Source organism: Sylvia atricapilla, chromosome 22 (assembly GCF_009819655.1).
Source record: "Sylvia atricapilla isolate bSylAtr1 chromosome 22, bSylAtr1.pri, whole genome shotgun sequence".
NCBI lineage: Eukaryota > Metazoa > Chordata > Aves > Passeriformes > Sylviidae > Sylvia > Sylvia atricapilla.
The window spans coordinates 3,599,927-3,617,465 of NC_089161.1; the positions used below are offsets into that span (position 1 = coordinate 3,599,927).

The window sequence follows — 17,539 nt, forward strand, 5'->3', positions numbered from 1 at the left end:
GTGCCGCTGCCCAGCTGCCTCAGCCCCAGGTGCCGCAGCCTCTCCCAGCTGCTGCCAGTGAGCACTGATGAGGCCGCCGGAGGCCACCCGGGATGTTTTTGCTTTCCTGGAGTGTCCCTGTGTTGCAGAGCCCCTGTCCTCGAACCCCTGCCATCACTCCCGTGCCCTCCTGGATGCCAGTGAGTGCCCCTGGTCAGGCAGACTTGTGCGCTGCCACCAGCTGCACCAGTGGTTTTTTGGGGAGAAAAGGTAATCCAAGGGTGAGCTGGGCAGCTCCTGCCTCCCTGAGGGACAAAGATTTGGGGTTGTTGAGGGGGGATGTCCTCCTTGCCTCCCTGCTTTTTAAGAGGAAAAGCTGCTGTTGGGGTTTCGTTATCACTTGTTTGTTGCCTGTGCTCACCAAACCGTGCAGGGAAAAGGGGATTTGGAGAGGATTAAAATATCTGATTCTTGCTGGTTACTGAGCCTTTTGGACGTGAGCTCCAGCAGCTTTGTGCTGCATGGAGAAAACAGCAGCCCATGAGGAGAGGTGGTCAAAGGAATTGGCCAAAAAAGAACAGAAAAATCTGATTTTTTGCAAGGCTTGAGAGGAAAATGGAAGAATTTTCATCTTGCTAAAATGCTTTTGACATTGGAGTTTTCCTTGTTTTTATAACGATTAAAAAACCCCATTTAGTTGAAAGCAAAAAATAGAAGACATTTGTGAGTGAGGGGTTTTCCTCAGTGCCCTGTCACAGGGTGTCTTCACTGCTGTGTGCAGAAGAGGGAGATGTTTGCTTTTGGGGGACACTTCTGAGACAAGTATCTTGCACACCAAAACTCACTTGTTTTTGGTGGATGTGGCATTTCCCCGGGTGGTTTTGGCCAAAGGAGCTGGGCAGGCACATGGAGTTGTGCTTGTGGGTGCTGCTCTCCCTTAACCAACCAAACCCCACATTCAAAAGTGGAGCAATCAGCTGGGGATATTTCAGAGCGGGTGGTGAAACGAGGCAGTTTTTAGTATTCATGAAAAATGCTTGTGACAGCCTTACCCCAAGTAATGAGCAGCCACCTGCAGTTCAGAGCAGTGCTTGATAATGCTGTAATTAGATTGGAGATGCAAAAAAGCTCATTAAAATTAAATAACATATTTGTCACTGTTTTAAGAGGTGCAGATTGCCTCGAACCATGCTGGTCTCTTGACCTTGAGTATTTTGGCATAGTCCTCGCTGTTGAGCACATGAAAATAACGTTGGAGCATCCCACAGGCAGGTTCATGGTGGGGGTTTTGGCACAGGGTTGCAGGTGCTCACTGCCCTGGTCACACTATTTGGCACCTCCCCATACAGGGCCATGCTGCCAGCACCGGGATGGCACAGGGGAGCACAGGCTTCCAAAGGCATGGGTATCTACCTCTTAGTTCTTGAAATACAGTAAAATGTGTTTTGAGTCCCCTTCCTCCCTCCTGCCTGAAAAGGAACACGCAAAGTCACGACAGTGTCTGTTAACAAGACTGTAATTTTCCAAAATTAATTTTTAATGACTAATTTGTCTTGTTTTCAGATGTTTTATACAACACCTTTTGTTTCTCTGCATGTCACCACAGCAGAGGCGGGTGTTGGGTCAAGATCTCCAGCTGGGACATCCACTGCTGGCTTGGCTCTGCCCTCGGGAGGGCTATATCTGCCAAGGAAAGGCAGCTCTGGGGAAATACAGAGGTCATCCTTTATAAAGGGATTTCCCTTTCTGCTGCCCCAAAATGGCACTGCTGTCAAAACACTGTTGCACTCACTCTGGCTGTTGTGGCCACACGCTGCTCTTCCCCTCCACAGATGCTGGCTGGCCAGGCCTTCTCTTGCAATAGCTTCTATGCACAAAGAAGAGAATTAAAAACAAAAAGTGGGTTTTTCTTCCTCCTCCTCACTCATCGTGAGTAATTACACGTAGGTGTCTCGGAATGGGAGTGTTTACAGACACTCCGTATTTTCGGCATGTGGGATTTTCCCACTGTAGCACTTGGGTTGTGAGCAGCAGCAAAAGCAGCACTCAGCCTGGTGCCTGGATCACCACTGGTTTGTTTGGGAACTGGGGAGAGTGTGCTTGAGCATGGAGTATCCTTGTGGGATCATGGCCCTTCGGTGTCCACAGGAAGGGAGTTTGTAGCACAACTTCTGGCATCTTACAGAGAAACTTTTTTTTAATTGTAATTTTTGCCCCTTCTTAGGAATGATCTTGGAAGGGCTCAGATTTGGGTGATGGCAGCTTGTGCTGCCTTGCAGCTGGGCACACTGCTTGGCTTTGCTTGCTGCCATTCATGTCAGTGTTTTCTGTTATATTCCTGGCACCAAATGGGAATTTTCTCAGAGCTTGTTCTGACTAATGTTGATGAAAGGGCAGAAATTCATTATTAGAGTGAAATAGCTGGTGATAGACTGGGGTTCCCAGGTGTATGAGTGAATATCAGCAAATGTCTGTAGTGAAATTTTTTCTGCAGATCCTCGGCTGTGACCGCCCCCGCTCTGGCTGTGTGGGCTGAACTGTGAATGCCACACAGCCACAGGAGTTGGCAACAGCAGCTGTAGGTCAGGATCCCCACAAGGGAGACTCCCCACAGCCTCTCTGAGCACACGTGGCTGCACAGGGTCCCCAAAACCAGTGCAGAGCCCGTGATGGGCAGACAGAGCCTAACCATAAAAAAATAAAATCAAGTAAAGTGTTTTCAAGGCCCAGATTGAGATGGGACCCATCCACCTCTTCCTCTCATCTGGGTATCTCATTATTGGCAGAGTATCTTAGTTCTTTGTGCAGGATGCAAGGGTTGGGAAGGAGGGAGCTGTGAGTGAGCAGTTTTATCACCAATAAGTACTTCCAGATAAAACAGAATGTGCAATTCCCATCATGCTTGGAGCAGAGTGAAGGGCTGTGGCTCACGCTTCTGGTCAGATCCAGGTGGGTCCTTTAGGCTGCTCCTAGGCAGCTTCAGAGGAAAAGAACACCCCAAACACATTTGGCCTTTGTGGTTATGCTGAGGAATCTGCTGGCAGAGTAAGCCCTGGGTAAACATCCTCAATTTGCTGCCTCCTGAAATGAAGCGGCTTTTGGAGTTTGGAGCCACAATTTGTATTCAAATGAAGGTCATTTGAAAGGTGTAGCACAGTAAACAGCCATTATTTCATTTTGATAGTGGTACTAAAATTATAGTGTTGGTTGAATTATTTTAGTATAGGACCATTACCATCTCCCTAAAACACTTAGAGGGGTTTTATATCAGTGCTGCAGTCCTGAAATTAGAGGAAAATTAAAAATCACACGACTGTGCTAGAAAAGTAATTTATTTGCGAGGATGCCTTCATTTTATCATGGAGTCTCTTTTTCTTCTGCTCTGCCAGGAGAGAGATGTGCTTCCGACACCCAGACAGGCTCCCAGGGTTTGCCTTGCTGAACCAGGAAGGCATCAGCTTCCCACGAGCCAGGGCTGCCATAAGCCACCCCCAAAACTTAATTTATGATTTTTTTTTTCTTTTTTCAGTAAAAGTGGCTGATGTAGTATTACCTGACTCAGTGCTGTCAGCGTGTTATATTTCAAACATACTCGTGTAGGGGGGTAGGCACACACTTAAAATCTCTCTGCATTCATTTTCTTCTAGGAATACATGCAAAAGAAGTTGGAGTTAATAGAGTGGCAGTGATTTCTGTCATTGGGGTGGCTGGGTGAAGGTGCCTGGATGGAGCCCAGCAGTTATGGCTGCTGTTGGGTGGAAGGGGGAGATGCTCAAGGGCTGTATTGGAGCGGGAGCTGGCAGACGTGAACAAAATCATAATTGGGAAATTCTCGTAGATTATTACAGCTGCCTTCATTAACATTTTCACACTTGGCTGGTAACAAATGAGGAGAAGGGCTGTGTGTGCCACTGGATTTATACTGTTCCGAATCTGCTCCATACCTGGGGTGTGCCTTTGAGCAGAGGGGATCGTAGCTTTTTTTGGAGATCTATTCTGTGAGCATTCCTGTGAAAATCTTACTGGAAAGGAGCTGGTTTTCAATGAAAGTAAGGATCCTAGCTCTATCTCTGGCAAAGTTCAGTTTGCACTTGGATCTGGTTTTTATGAGGTTTTTGATCTGTTTGTGCTTAACCTCCAGGGTTTTTTTAGTTGCACAAGGAGGATATCAAGTGTATATCCACTGGAAAAGAGCATAAAGTCCTAAACACCGTAAGTTGAGCTGCTTTAATAGTACCAAAGCTGACATAAATGAAGCACCAGCCACGAGAGATGTTGGCCATGGAAGGCCACCACATCATGTTGCAGGAAAAGGGCATGCCTTGTGCCTCTTCCCTGGCCTCACGAGGCCCTCACTTGCTCCTGCTCACACTTTACTGCTGGAACATGCGATGCTGCGGGGCCGAAATACATTTTCATTGTGAAATCACAGGGTTCTCATTTGCTGGGTGACATTGGGGTGGATGGTCCCATCCTTGGGTGAAGGCTGCTCTCACAGAGGAGCTCCTCAGGAGCTCCTTCAAACTGAGGGGAAAACCTGCAGCTGGATTAGGATGCCCTCAGAGATGAGCGTAGCAACCTGTTCCATATTTATTACGGACAACAATTTGACTAAGGGAGAATTTAGATTAATAACATTCAGCCCAGAGAAGTAATTTCCTTTGAGAAAGCGATTTACATGCACTCTGCCAAAAAGAGCCGTCACCGTGTGCTCTCCCTGTGTCAGCTCCAATAATGAAGTTGGAAATAACATGGGAGGTTAATAGGTCCTACTTATCTCCTTAGCGCCGCAAAGGAAGATTTACAGTGTGGAGCCTGGTTTGCATATTCCCGTTGGAAATTGAAAGGTTTTTCCCAGCCGAGATTGATGAGACATTGCAGGGTGTCTGCTCAGCTGAGGCTGTAAACCTCCATCCCAGGGACACGCTCCTGCCAGAGGGAGCCGCCTTTCCCGGATCACTGGCCAGGGACTGACTTAGATGCCAGAGCCACCATTCCAGTGATAATTATTTTTATCCATCTGTCTCCTCTAAGCCTGGAAGTTCATAGAGACGTGGCTGCCACACTGTGTTAGGAGCTGGGTTGAAGCCCAGCGGGTTTTCCCTGGGAGCTGCCCATGGCGTGCGAAAGGGAAAGTCATCTGGAGATGTGGTGAGAGGTGGTGCCATGGAGAGTGGTGGAGGCTGCCTGTGTCACCCCTCAGGCTGCTGCCTGTGTCGTGCCAGTCTTCTGGGCATATGTTGGGGTTATGTTGTGTCCTGCCCTTGCACCAGGGTGGGGGGTCTGTGTGCTGGGCCATGGGGCTGGGAGCTGCTGAGTGTGCTGGTGCGTTAATTGGGATCTGCTCCCCCAGTTGGAACTGGTAATGACCCTGCCACCATGAGGGAGGACGTTGCTTCCTGCACTGTTGCTGAGGCTGGAAGCAGCTGGAGCTGCCTGTAGTGGCCCCTTCCCCCTTGTCTGTCTGGCCCAGGGATGGCAGGGACAGGGGATGGCGGGAGCCAGAGCCCTGTCACTTCACATTACTCGTATGAAGTCCCGGAGGACCCGTGGCACGTTATGGGCTATTGCAGGAGCTTGTCCCTGTGAACAGTGTAGCTGTCTGGGCTTACAGTAAGGAAAATCCCCAAATTCTGTTCCTGCTTTCCTCTCCCCCGGCTCTCCCCACTGGCTTTTGGGAAAGAGCTTGATGGGTGTTCTTCTTTCCCAGCAGGGTTGTGTTTGGGTCATCTCAGGTTGTTGGGCTCTTCCAAACTGGGAATAAACCAAACTTTTAAAAATAAACCAAAATTCATTCCCTCTGGATAATTTAAGTCACATGGTGCCTGAAACCTGCTTCGGAGAGGGACTCTGAGAGGAAAAGAATTCTTAATAAATGTTCTGTCTGCACAAACTGTAAAATATTCATTTCAGTCAGTTATTTCATGTTACTGAGCAAGTGCAAGAAGAATGAACTTTCTGAACAGCTTAAGGTACAATTCAGTAATAACCTAAGCCATTTAATGAATGAAATATTTAACATAATTTGCATATATTAAGTGATGGGATGACGTTTTTCTACTTCTGTGTACTCTTTGTGTGTCTGGAACAGTGCAGCATTTTCTCTTTACCACCCCTCACAGTGCTCCAGGGTAGGCACTGAGGAAATGGCATTTTTCCTCCCCGTTTGGAGCCAAGGAAACAGGAGCCACATCAGCTGAAGGCAAGGGCACACACAGACACAGCCGAAGTGTTTTCAGCTTGGCAGCGTGGCTCGAGTAAGCATTGCTTCTGCTGACATTTCTGCTCTTGATACTCCCAGTCCCACAAAACACGATTTGTTTCCTTTTTCTTTTTTTTTTTACAATCAAATAGTATTTTAAGTGCAGACAAGAAGCTGTCTGCACATGCCAGAGACTCCTCTTGGCAGCAGGATGTGCAGGGCCTGAGAGCTCCCTGTTCTGAAATACTCCTGGGGCATAGCTGGGACTGGCACAAAGCCCATCCCTGGGATGGGCCTGCCAGGCTGTCTCTTGTGGCATGCTGGCACCTAGGTGCCATCCCTGTGTGCCCAGCGCATTCAGCACTGCTGGCTCCTCTGGAGCTGTGGCTGGGCTGCCCTTGGGGATGCTGAGCCTGCCCCATGGTGTCCTTGAGAACTGTCCCTGAGCTGGCACTGCTGTTGGATGATTGTAGGGTAAATAAGGGGCAAGGAAGGCAGTAAAAACCTCAGGAAGGGAAAATAAGGGGGTGTTGAGAGTTAAGTTTTAAGTTCCTTTTTAACTCTAAAAATTCTTCTTCTTCGTAAGTTACTAAAATACTAAGTACTAGGTACTTAAAAGTGCTTAACCAAAAGGAAAAGGTGGCTGAAAGCTCAGAGGAGGAAATAACGTGAGTTTTGGGGCAGGTAAAAAACAGAGCTGGAGGCAGCTTGATCTCTCTGGCTTTCAGTATTTTGGAGAAAGAGAGGATGGCCAGGCTACTGCTTGCTGCAAGATGAGTTCACTGCCACCAGAAAATCCAGTCCTGAAAAATCTACCATCATCCGCTCACGTGCGGTAGAATTCTGAGCTCCTCCGCCTGCCCTGCTGGAACTGGGCCAGCCCTGCCCAGCCATAGTGGCTTCTTCGGCACTGCTCTTTTTGCTACAGCGTGACCCTGCACCCCCTGCCCTGCCTGGACACCCTGCCCCTGCCTGCCGAGGACATCCTGCCGTTCCAGCCACCAGCCTGGGACTGTCCACTGTTCCAGCCTGGTGCTCTGAGGATCCCACAGGGGCACTGAGACCAAACTGTCCTGGGTTTTTGTAAAGCAAAGCCCTCAAGATTCTTAGTGCTCTTTTGTTATTAATGCTGTAATTGTTGTTTTAGTTTGCTTTGTTATACATACTAATAAAGAACTGCTATTCCTATCCCCAAATCTTTGCCTGAAAACCTCTAACTGCAAATCTATAATTAAAAAAAACAAAAAGTAGTTTACATTCTCCATTCCAAAAAAACCTCCAGCTTTTCCTGGCAAATACCCGTTTTCCCAGACAAAAATTGAGGGGAACTTCAGTGCTTTCCCCCACAGAAACAGAGAGATGTAATAGGTATTGGGTGACCAGCACTTCATTCTCAGCAGTTTGCTCCAGGAGGAGGTAGCCGCTAATTTCCATGTGACCAAAAAATGCAGTTTATAATCCAAACAGTGGCCAGGGTTCTCAATTATACCCAATTAAGGTGTGACTTCATTAGTGTTCCCTAGCTTAAATGCACTTTAAGTAATTCAGCTTTTTTTCTTCTGCTCTGTAAGTGGTCTCCCTTCAGGGAACTGTAGAGGGAAATGAAGTGTCCCAAGGAGTGTGTATCTGTATATAGATTAATAGATATAGATCTCTCTGTATCTCATGGGTGGGGTTTGGGTGGTTGCCCAGAGCAGGAGCCCTGAGGAGCACCGAGTGGATCAGGGGTGACCAGTGTGGCCCACAGTGATGCAGGTACATCCAAGGTGTTCACCATGCTTCACTTCCTCAGTGGTAATGCCACTAACGCTGACCCTCACAGGCTGGATGAATACTGCATTTTGATCTTACAATCCCCACTGCTTTGTGGTTTTTTGCATCCTACAGACTCTCTCTCATGTCAGTCATTTGCCCAGTTTGTAGTTTGTTCAGGGCTCTGGGCTGGTTTTGCAGCCTGTCTGAGCCTCACTCGGAACTGCCTTCTGTCATGTTCTAGTGGCACCTTCACACTGCTCGTTTCCAGGTCGTTGATAAATATGAAGCAATAAAGGAAAAATAAAAGGAGTTCAACCAGGAATCCCCATCTGCCTGGCCTTGCAGAGCTCCTGGATGTCAAAACTGCCTCTCCAGAACTTTTAAGGCTTAAAACCAGAGAAGAGCAGAGTAATTCTGAAATACATCCCTTTCTTTGATCAGCAAGATTTTAATTCTTTTAAAGTATATATTTCTGAACTAATAGGAAATGAGCGCACCCTGGGGATGTAAAGTATAGCCTGGCTTGAGTGTTCAGGGTCCCCTCTCAGCAGCTGGATTTGAGCTGGTGAGCAGAGGGAGGGCTGTTTTCATCCTGCTGTCAATGTGCCTTGACAGAGCGTTAAAGTCAATATTACCCTAAAAATGTTCTGCTTTCATAACAGGCAATTTTGTTGGTGTTGAAAATGCTTTGTTTGATTTCGGGAGCCATTCATTACAGGATCAGGGTTTCAAAGTGAAGCCAATTAGTTGTAAGAGCTACTTTTAAAAAGCCTTTTTCCAAACACCAGCTTGAAGGTTAGAATGTGGTGAACGGGGAGCCTGTGCTGGGGTGGCCCCACCGTGGTGTCAGTACTGCTGGGGCCACATTCCCCTTGCTGAAGCCACATTCCAGCAGGAACGGGAAGCTGCAGCCACACTGTGAGTGGTGGCTCGCCCCCCTTTCTATATTTAGAAAGAAATGCATCAGCATCCCTTTTACTCCCTGTATTCCCTCTGGGAATGGAGCTGGTAAATAGCTGTCGCACTAAAAATAACACCTGCAGCAGCCACTGGCAGCCACGTTCCCTTCCCTGGCTGAGCACAGAGCCAAAGGGCTCCCGCCCTGGGAGCAAATGTTGGGATTTATGATTATTTTTTTAAAAAAACAAACCAAAAACAAAGCAAAAAACCTCACCAAAAATCAACCACTTAGAAATATAAAGAGCATGAAATCGCCTGTGATGCTTAACCTTTGGAAAGCAGCATCCGTGCTGTCTGCCGGCTCCTCTCCGTGAGAAAGGACACGGCAGCCCCAGCACAGCCTGCAGCACTGCTCTGTGTGCTGGCAGTCCAGAGGTCACTGGTGTGACATGGCATCAGCCCTGCCTCTCACCAGCCTTCTGGTCAACCCCTTTCCAAGGATAAATACAGGGAATCCTGGGCACTTCGGCCAGTTTGCTGTCCCAGCACTACTTGGAATGGGAAATGGCCTTTTCGCACAAACATCCTTTTTTCTGGTCATATTTTTTCCCCTGTCATTTTTTTTCTTATATGTTCTCTTAAAGGAGAGGATTAACTAAACTTTGAGAAGTCTGAAAATAGCTCACAAGGAATTTACAGTTCCCTGATGCTGCTCTGGTTTTATGGTTGCTTCCTTGCAGTGCCAGCACACACAATAATTCCAGGTCAGAGGGGCAATTTCCACAGATGGGAGCCAGCTGGCAACTGCCAGCCACTCTGGGGGCAGACCTGCTGTGCCCCCTGGGCCACAGGCCCTGGTTAATAGTCATGGCTGGATCCTGACATGGGGCAGAATTATTTCCCCTTTCATGCCCACACAGAAGGGAGGATGGTTTGATGACAGCTGTGAGTGTTGTGAGTTCACTGGAGCTGATCGACACTTGGGAGCTGCTTCCAGAGACTGGACGTGTTGTTCCTGATTTTGTGAAGAATCTGTCAAAGTGACCCTGAGATCAGCTCATTTGGTTAAAGCATGGTGTGAATAATGCCAGCATCACAGGTTCAATCCCCATACGGGTCATTCAGTTATTTGTTTGACTTTGTGATCCTTCAGAGTCTCTTCCAACTCAGAATATTCCGTGATTATGGATTTACCAGGGAAAATCTGGGAAGAAAAACCCCAAACCAAGAAACCTTGCCAAAACCAACCAACCCAGCAGCACCAGCTGGGAGCTGGGGACATCAGTGCGAGTGGCTTGGGCCTGAGCTGGGCCTGGGACAGAACCACTCTCTGTGGTGTTGGGGCATCTCCCATAGTGCAGTGCAGAGAGCCCTGGCTTTCTGCTAATGGCTCTGTGGCTTCTGAATAACAAACAATTAATTATATAAATGTCTGAATAATGCCTTTTCTGGCTGCTTCTACTTGTTTACTCTTGTATTTGATATTGGTCCTTCCATTTAGATTTTTTATTTCAGTAGAGCAGCATGAGATTAAAGGCTCCTGTGCAGGTCGGGCAATGTGCCTCCAGGAATGAAAGGCAGAAGCTATGACCCTCTCATAGACTGTGGTTCTTTTGGCATCTTGAATACTTAAAACCTCTTTGTGAATTGTACTGGTGCTGCACAGGTTCATTCCAGACACTATTCCTAAGTTTTCATCAGCCTGGCTATGCTTGGGTTTAGGGCTGTGCTGTGTGACTCAAGGCTCTCCCATGTTCTCTGTTCACAAATGCAAAACATGAACAATTCTTCTAGGAATGATGATAATGAGTAGCATGGGTTTTTTTTTTTTTTAAAACACTAAATGTTGTTTGCACAGTGATGCAGGACACTTGTGTGGTATTGACAGAGCTGGAAAAGCCTTCAGTGTAAACAATGGAAAATGAATAAACCCGTTCAGTAATGACTTCAGGTGCAGCAGCTTCTCTGTTCAACTGGATCTTCAGGAAAAGGGATCCTTGTGCTTGGGCTGGAGTGGGATAGATGGAGCATGAAAGCACCAGGACTCCCATTTGCACTAATTAAGATGTGAGACTGAGGTGGTGACATGACAGCAGAGCATTGGTCAAACCAGTAAAATGTCCCAGTCCCTGCTATTCCTGGATTCCCCTGCTATTCCCAGATTTCTGGGCTTTGTGGCTCTCAGTCTGACGGCATCATTTGAATGCAGCTTTTATCATGATTGAATATGTATCTTTTAAAAAGGATTTTAATTCTGTTTGAAATAAGAAAATGCCATAAATCAGCAGCAGAATCTTTTAACATTTACAGTTTTAAATGAATTCCTGGTGAGAGTCTCTTAAGCCAGATTTATATCTGACTCTGCATTGAGCTGTCGTTACGTGGGACTGAAAACTCTGACAGAATTAGGCATAATGCAAAAACATGCTGAAAAGACAGTTCTGCAGGACTGTGGCACATTATTATGTCAGAGCATATGGCAGCGAGGAGTATGTAGAAAGGGGCAATTTCTGGGGATATTTCCCTTTTAATGATCCTTGCGTTTGAAGGACTTTGGAAGGGCTTGCTGTCTCCATGCAAGAGCAGGCAAATGGAGCAGGCCCTGGTGCTCACACTTTGTTGGGCACAGCATTCCCAGTGCCCAGAGTGGGACTGGTGTGTCCCCCCATGGCAGGAGGGACCGTCTGGGCCAGGGGGAGGCCACAGCATGGGCAGGTTCACAGGGGATCTGCTCCATCCCCCATGTTGCAGTTAAACTTCGGCACTTGGTGGAGGAGAGCTGCAGAGCATTCCATGTTCCTCCTGGTTTCTGTGGGAGTTGGGAGCAGGGCAGCATCTCTGAGGATGGTGTATGCCCACTGTGGAGCAGGGGAATGCGCTTGGTATCTTCAAGCCATGTGACTGTTCAAATTGTGTACAATAATTAAGGTTTTTACTATTACACTGTAATTAATGCATTGTAAACACAGGGATCTTAGTGAATTTTCTTTGTTATTACATCATGTATTTTTTTCAGACTTTCAGAGGACTAGTGAAGTGAACCAGCAGTGCCAGCAGGATGCCAGTGTTCATGGTTCTTTAAATCAAGAACTTCTTTAGTCCAAGGTCATTTGAAGAAAAAAAAAAATCACATAACGACCTGTGGGTGTTTTTCAGTAACTCAGGATTGGGCGTTATTTGTTGCTGCTCTGTTTTACTAACTGTCCCTCAGTGTGGGACCTAAATGGAAGATAAAATCCATCCTAATCCTATTAGGCATGGGCTGATGCAAGGGCTGACTTCTCTCTTACTTGTGACTAACGGCGCTTCCCGCTTCCGAGTGGTTCAGGGCAGCCGTGGCTGGGGGCTTGTGCCCAGTTTTGCCCTTGCTTTTCTAAAGACCCAGTGTATGTCTCAGTGTGCTCTTGGCCATGTGTTTGGCAGGTGAAGGAGCTGAGCAGATCTTGTTCAGCTCCAGTGCCTGTTAGTCACTGCTTGTACTCTTGATTGGGTTTTTTTTTCCTTCTCCTTTTCATGTGTTTTAGAGAAAATTATTTCTTGTCCAAGTCAGGTATTTTCAGATTAGATTTAACTCTGAAAATAGAGTGTTTGAGTTGTCCATTTGCTAGTTTTCTTTTTTTTTTCACTTTGTTTACTTTTTCCCCTTTCTTCTGCCCCTTTCTGTAAGTTTTCTTTGGGACCGTGTCCACTCTGATTTGCAGCTGTTTTTCTGTTGTGCCAAGGCTGCCAAGGGTTTCACTATTGTGGTCCTTTAACCCCAGGAGTTTGTCAGAGCTGGAATCCGAGGACAGACAGCTCTCCTGACAGTGCTGGATGCACGAGGCCCCAGCAGTGCTGTGGAACACCATCGCAGTCAGATGACTTGATCAGCCATCACAGCTCAGGATTCCTAAATGTCACCCTATAATATCTAATTAAGATTGCAGTTTGAAGACATCATGTACTTTAATTGAAAATTGTAGAGTAATCTATTCCATTTTTTTCCTGTTAAATTAATAGTGTAGACCTTTAGCAGATGGTTGGTGAGACACCATTATTAATGAAAACATCCCCCCTCCTGTGATCCCACTGCTCACTGCCATGCAGGGAACCAAGGCGAGCATCTCCCAAACCACAAGCATTTCCTACTTGGTGGCTTTACTGTCCTGTGGCACCAGACAGTGCTGCCAGGGCTGCCATCAGGCTTTTTCCTGCAGAGATGAGCTCAGCCAGGCTGGCTGGGTAAAGGGGACAACAGCAGCCAGTGGGCTGAGGGTTGTCTCCTGCTCTCTGCAAACCGAGGGAAGGCAACACTTTGGGCCCCAAAATGGTGGGGGTTTCATCCATTAGGGCAACAGTCCAAGGGTCTGGCTTCAGCTGGTCCGTGATATTTTCACAGGTATGAATAAATGCCTCTACACTTGGCAGGAAATTCATGGCATGAGTTGCAAAACCAAATTTGTGCAAGTCCAGCCTGACACGTGCTTTGGCTGGGCAGCCCTGGGCAACCTCTGACCTCCAGCTTGTACTGCGGAGACAGATTGTCAGCAAAACAGCAGTAATATTTGAGCTTTATCACCTTCTGAGCCTCAGCATAGGCAGATCAATGTTTCCGCTTTGAGAAGTTGCAGACAGGTTACAATTGAAGCCCAAACTAAGTCCTGCCTCAAATGGCAGTGAAACATTCTGGTGTAGGAGTGTTTTGTCACTGAGAAGGTGTTGTCAGCCTGCAGTCACCTGACCCTCCTGTCCCTGCTGGACACTCATGGGCTCACTTTGCCTTTCTCCTGCTCCTTGTTTCACCCAGCTCATGAGCAATATCCCTTTGATAGTGTTGCTTATTTAGGCTAAACAACTGGGCAAATGCAATGGGATTGTGATTTTTGTTCCCATGATGCTGAACAAGGTGGTGTGAGCCCGCTCTGTGTGGTGTTCAGAGCAGTTTGTAGTTGGGATATGCAGAATATTAATGGCTTTGAGAGTGAGGATGGGTAGAAAATGAAAATAGCTCAATCCCAGCTGAGAAAATGGTCCATAGTCAACATGGATTTTTATTTTCATTTCAGAGCAGAAGGATGATAAGGAAGTGATGGGCTAGAATTTGTCTTTATAGCAGAGAGGACATGGTGAATTCCTAGGAGAATAAATGTGCTTGCTTAAGAGATTGCAGCTTTATTAGCTCTGTGGTCTAAATCTAGGGATGAGTACAAACTCTTCTGCTTTCTCCTAACACATGCATAGATTCAGGCTTATTAATTCAGGTGTGTATAATTCATACAAAGTAATAACTTGAAATTCAGACTGTTTTTTTTTTTTTAATGAATTACATGTTGCTTTGAGACCAGATGGTGACCAGAGCTGCCTGGCCCAGGGAATCCTTGCAGTTTCTTCTTTTTATTCTCCCTTGCAGTTTCTCTTTTTATTTTGAGAGGTCAGGTGGGAATTGCCGATACCTTGTGATGATGCAGGATGACCTGGAGGGCGTTTAGGTGGGAGGACGGAATCAACACTCAGTGTATGGCTTTAGGGAACTCATTAATTGTCCCTTTACGAACTTTTTATAACTTACTTTTTTCTTCCAAAACGTGTGTGTTCACTGGAAACCCTTCAGCTCAGAGCAGAGTTGTCACCTTCCTGTGCACGATGGGTCATGGGCTTCTGACACCACCAGATCCCTGCCTGTCGGTGTGTCCTGTGCTTTGTGGCCGTGTCCTCTCTGCCTCCTGTGCATGAAGACAGACAGCTTTGCAGCAGCTGCTGGGCAGCACTGAGTGCACCGAGGGAGCTTCTTCCTCCCCGCTGTCCCTGTCCCTGCGCCACTGGCTGCAGCGCTGCCACTGGTCGTCACCGCGGCGTTTGGGACACGGCGGGTGACATCAGGTCACCCATGTGCCACAGCTCTGGGCCGCTCCGTGCTGACATTAAATATTGAAGTGTCTGAGGAGCTGCAGTCACGTAGCATTGGGTGGGGATTGTATGGTGGCCCTGCCACCATGCCTGGGCTGGGAACGCCAGGCCGAGTGGTGCCACACTGGCGCGAGGCTGAGGGAGCAGTGGGAACATCCTTGGTGGCAGTTATCTGGAGATGGTGGAGCTGTTTATGTTCTGTCTCATGCAGCTTGCTGGGCTTCCCAGCTGGTGGCTCCCTGGTGCATTCGCACTGATAATCTGAACAAACTGGGAAGTGCAAAATAAAAATAAATGCGCACCTAGATAAAATGCTTTCAGCCCGAGCAATCAAGTCTAAACTAAACCACAGAATTATCTGACCAAACTTAGTATAAAACACAACTTGAGTGATTTGAATGTTAAATAATCTCATTGCTTTATGGAGTTATTCCCTGAGATGGTCAGTTGAGCTTGTTCTCATCAGTGTGAGTGGTGAGCTCAGTGCTGCAGGTACACAGAGAGGGAAAGCCCTGTGCTGAGCATTGTCCTAGGACTGGCCAACACACTCGGAAGTGGAGCTCGGCCCACACAGCTTTCAGTGGCTCACCCTTTCCCAGCAATGCTCACTCAGTTAATGCTGACAGTTATTTCAAAGCTGGGATAGAGGAGATGTGGGTCTGGGTGGGACATCCTGGCGCAGGGGCTGCTGCCCATGGTGTATGGTGCCCTTGCCCATGGAGATAATACTGTGTGGCCCTGGGGTCCACCTAGTGCCACCTGGCCTGACTGGTGCTGTGGGAGGACTCACTAGCGATGAGACTGAGCATTTGTGTCACGTGCATGTGTCCCTTGATTTCTGTTGCTTGCTGTGCAATCACAGAGGAGCCAGGACCAACCAGGGTTTCAGAGCCAGCTCTGTCTCGTCTGACCTTGCTGGTGCCACGCTGCCTTTCGTTTGTAGTCTTGGGCAAGAAGCAATGGGAAAAGGGTTTGATAGGAGACAAAAGCAAACAATAGCCTTGCACCAAAGATACGATGAATGGGATATAATTGGATTTTTTTGTGAGGACATTGATTTGACCCTGTGAGACACAGAAAGAATCATTAGGGGAATTAACACGCATTAAAATGCAGGGTTTTATCAGAGGGCTTTTATTGTGCCCATAGTTTTGTTTTTAATTATTTAATGACTTTGTGTCTTCTGGTGATAAATCTATTTCTTCCCTCTTTTTTCAAAGGGAAAAAGGGTGTTGACAGCAGGGTACTTGGCTCATGCAGCTGCTGAGCCCCAGCTCTGCCTCAGCAGCCCTGGCTGTGCCCCACCATGTAGCCAGGGAGCTGCTGGGCCGAGCCATCCCTTGCAAACCTCTGATCCACCATCAGTGCTGGGCTGAACACATTCCTCTGCAGAGCTGACACAAAGTTGTAGTTACAGAAAGCAGAACATATAGGGAGTGGGGTTTGAGGGGGGTTTGCAGCAGAGAAGCACATCTTCCTTCCCTGATGTGTATCTGTGGCACTGACTGGCAGCTTGGCCTTTCCTCTGCTCAAACAGGAGTAGGCCAGGCCAGCAGGAGACCCGTGTTTGCCTCACATGGGAGCCTCTTGTTGCTGCAGCTCCTTCAGCTGGTGATGATTTGGGGTTAGGTTTTCACACGTGCCTGACATGGGCTGGCAGGAAGGAACGGAGTGAATGAGCCATGGGTAAGGTGGAGTTCCTTTGCCTGAAATACTTTGGGTTTCTATGCCATAGCAATGCCACAAAAACTAAAAATGGCTTCGTTCTCCTTACAGCACTTGAATTTTAGTAAGAACAGGCAAAATCCCAGACTAATCTGAACCCCCTAAACCATCTTGGCTTTGAAGGGGTTTGTTTCTGTAAATGCTTGCTTGCCTGGTGTTGGAGAGGATATGCAGGGTGCTCCTGAGTGTTCCTCAGTCTCTCCAGAGCTCATCTCACTGTACAGCACGAGGTGACACTGGTTTGTAGCATAGTGAGCTGAGGACACATAACGTGGGATGGGCTGGGAATAGAGTTCTGCTGATTGCAGCACTTTTGGTGGAATTACTGCACTGCTTTAAAAAAACCCCCACAGATCTTTTTTCATATTTTCCAAAGAATTTTAGTTACGGAGTTCTTTGGTGGCTTTAGCTTGTTGGAAATCTGGTGTCAGACCTTTTTGGCCATGTAGTGTCCAGATTTCAGCACTTGCATCTGATTCAGGTGCAGCTGCTGTGAAAATGTGAGGATTGGGAAGGTCATCAGTGTCGGTGGTCGAGGTCTGCACTGGCTTTCTTTGATGCTGAGTTTTATTCAGCCATTAGCCAGAAATGATAAAGAGGAGTTTTTGGAGCTTCATGCCACTGCTCTGTCATGTGCGTGTATGGGGATCCCTTAAACCTGCAGAGACTGGCTTGGGAAACAAGGGGTGTGTCGATGGATTCCAGGAGAATTTATTTGCAGTGTAAACATGTTGGTCAGGAGTCATTAATATGACATTCACACAGCTCTAATAAAGTACATAACACGGAGATCTGGCACCGCCGCAATGCCCAGAGGACATTAAGTATGAGTCTTAAAACCAAGAGTATTGGAAACAAGATATTTTTACGTCTCGTTTGGGAGTAATATAATTGCATTTTGTGGCTCTAGCAGATGCTTGGGCCAGCTGGTTGGAGAGCATTGTGGGGGTTTTTAGCTTTGGTACTGTAAGCGACAACCCTTATATAGAGCTAGCTAAAAAAAAAATAATAAAAATCCCCTCTCCTGGTGGAAAGCCCTGGTGCTGGCGTGTGTTGTGCTGTTGGGAGGTACAGCCTGGGGACTCTTCTGTT

General features: G+C 47.3%; 1 protein-coding gene across 8 annotated transcripts in view; it reads left to right on the top strand.

The window, feature by feature from the left end:
- CAMTA1 (calmodulin binding transcription activator 1) overlaps positions 1-17,539 on the top strand; it is a 235,428-nt gene that overhangs the window by 43,743 nt on the left and 174,146 nt on the right. The window lies entirely within an intron of this gene.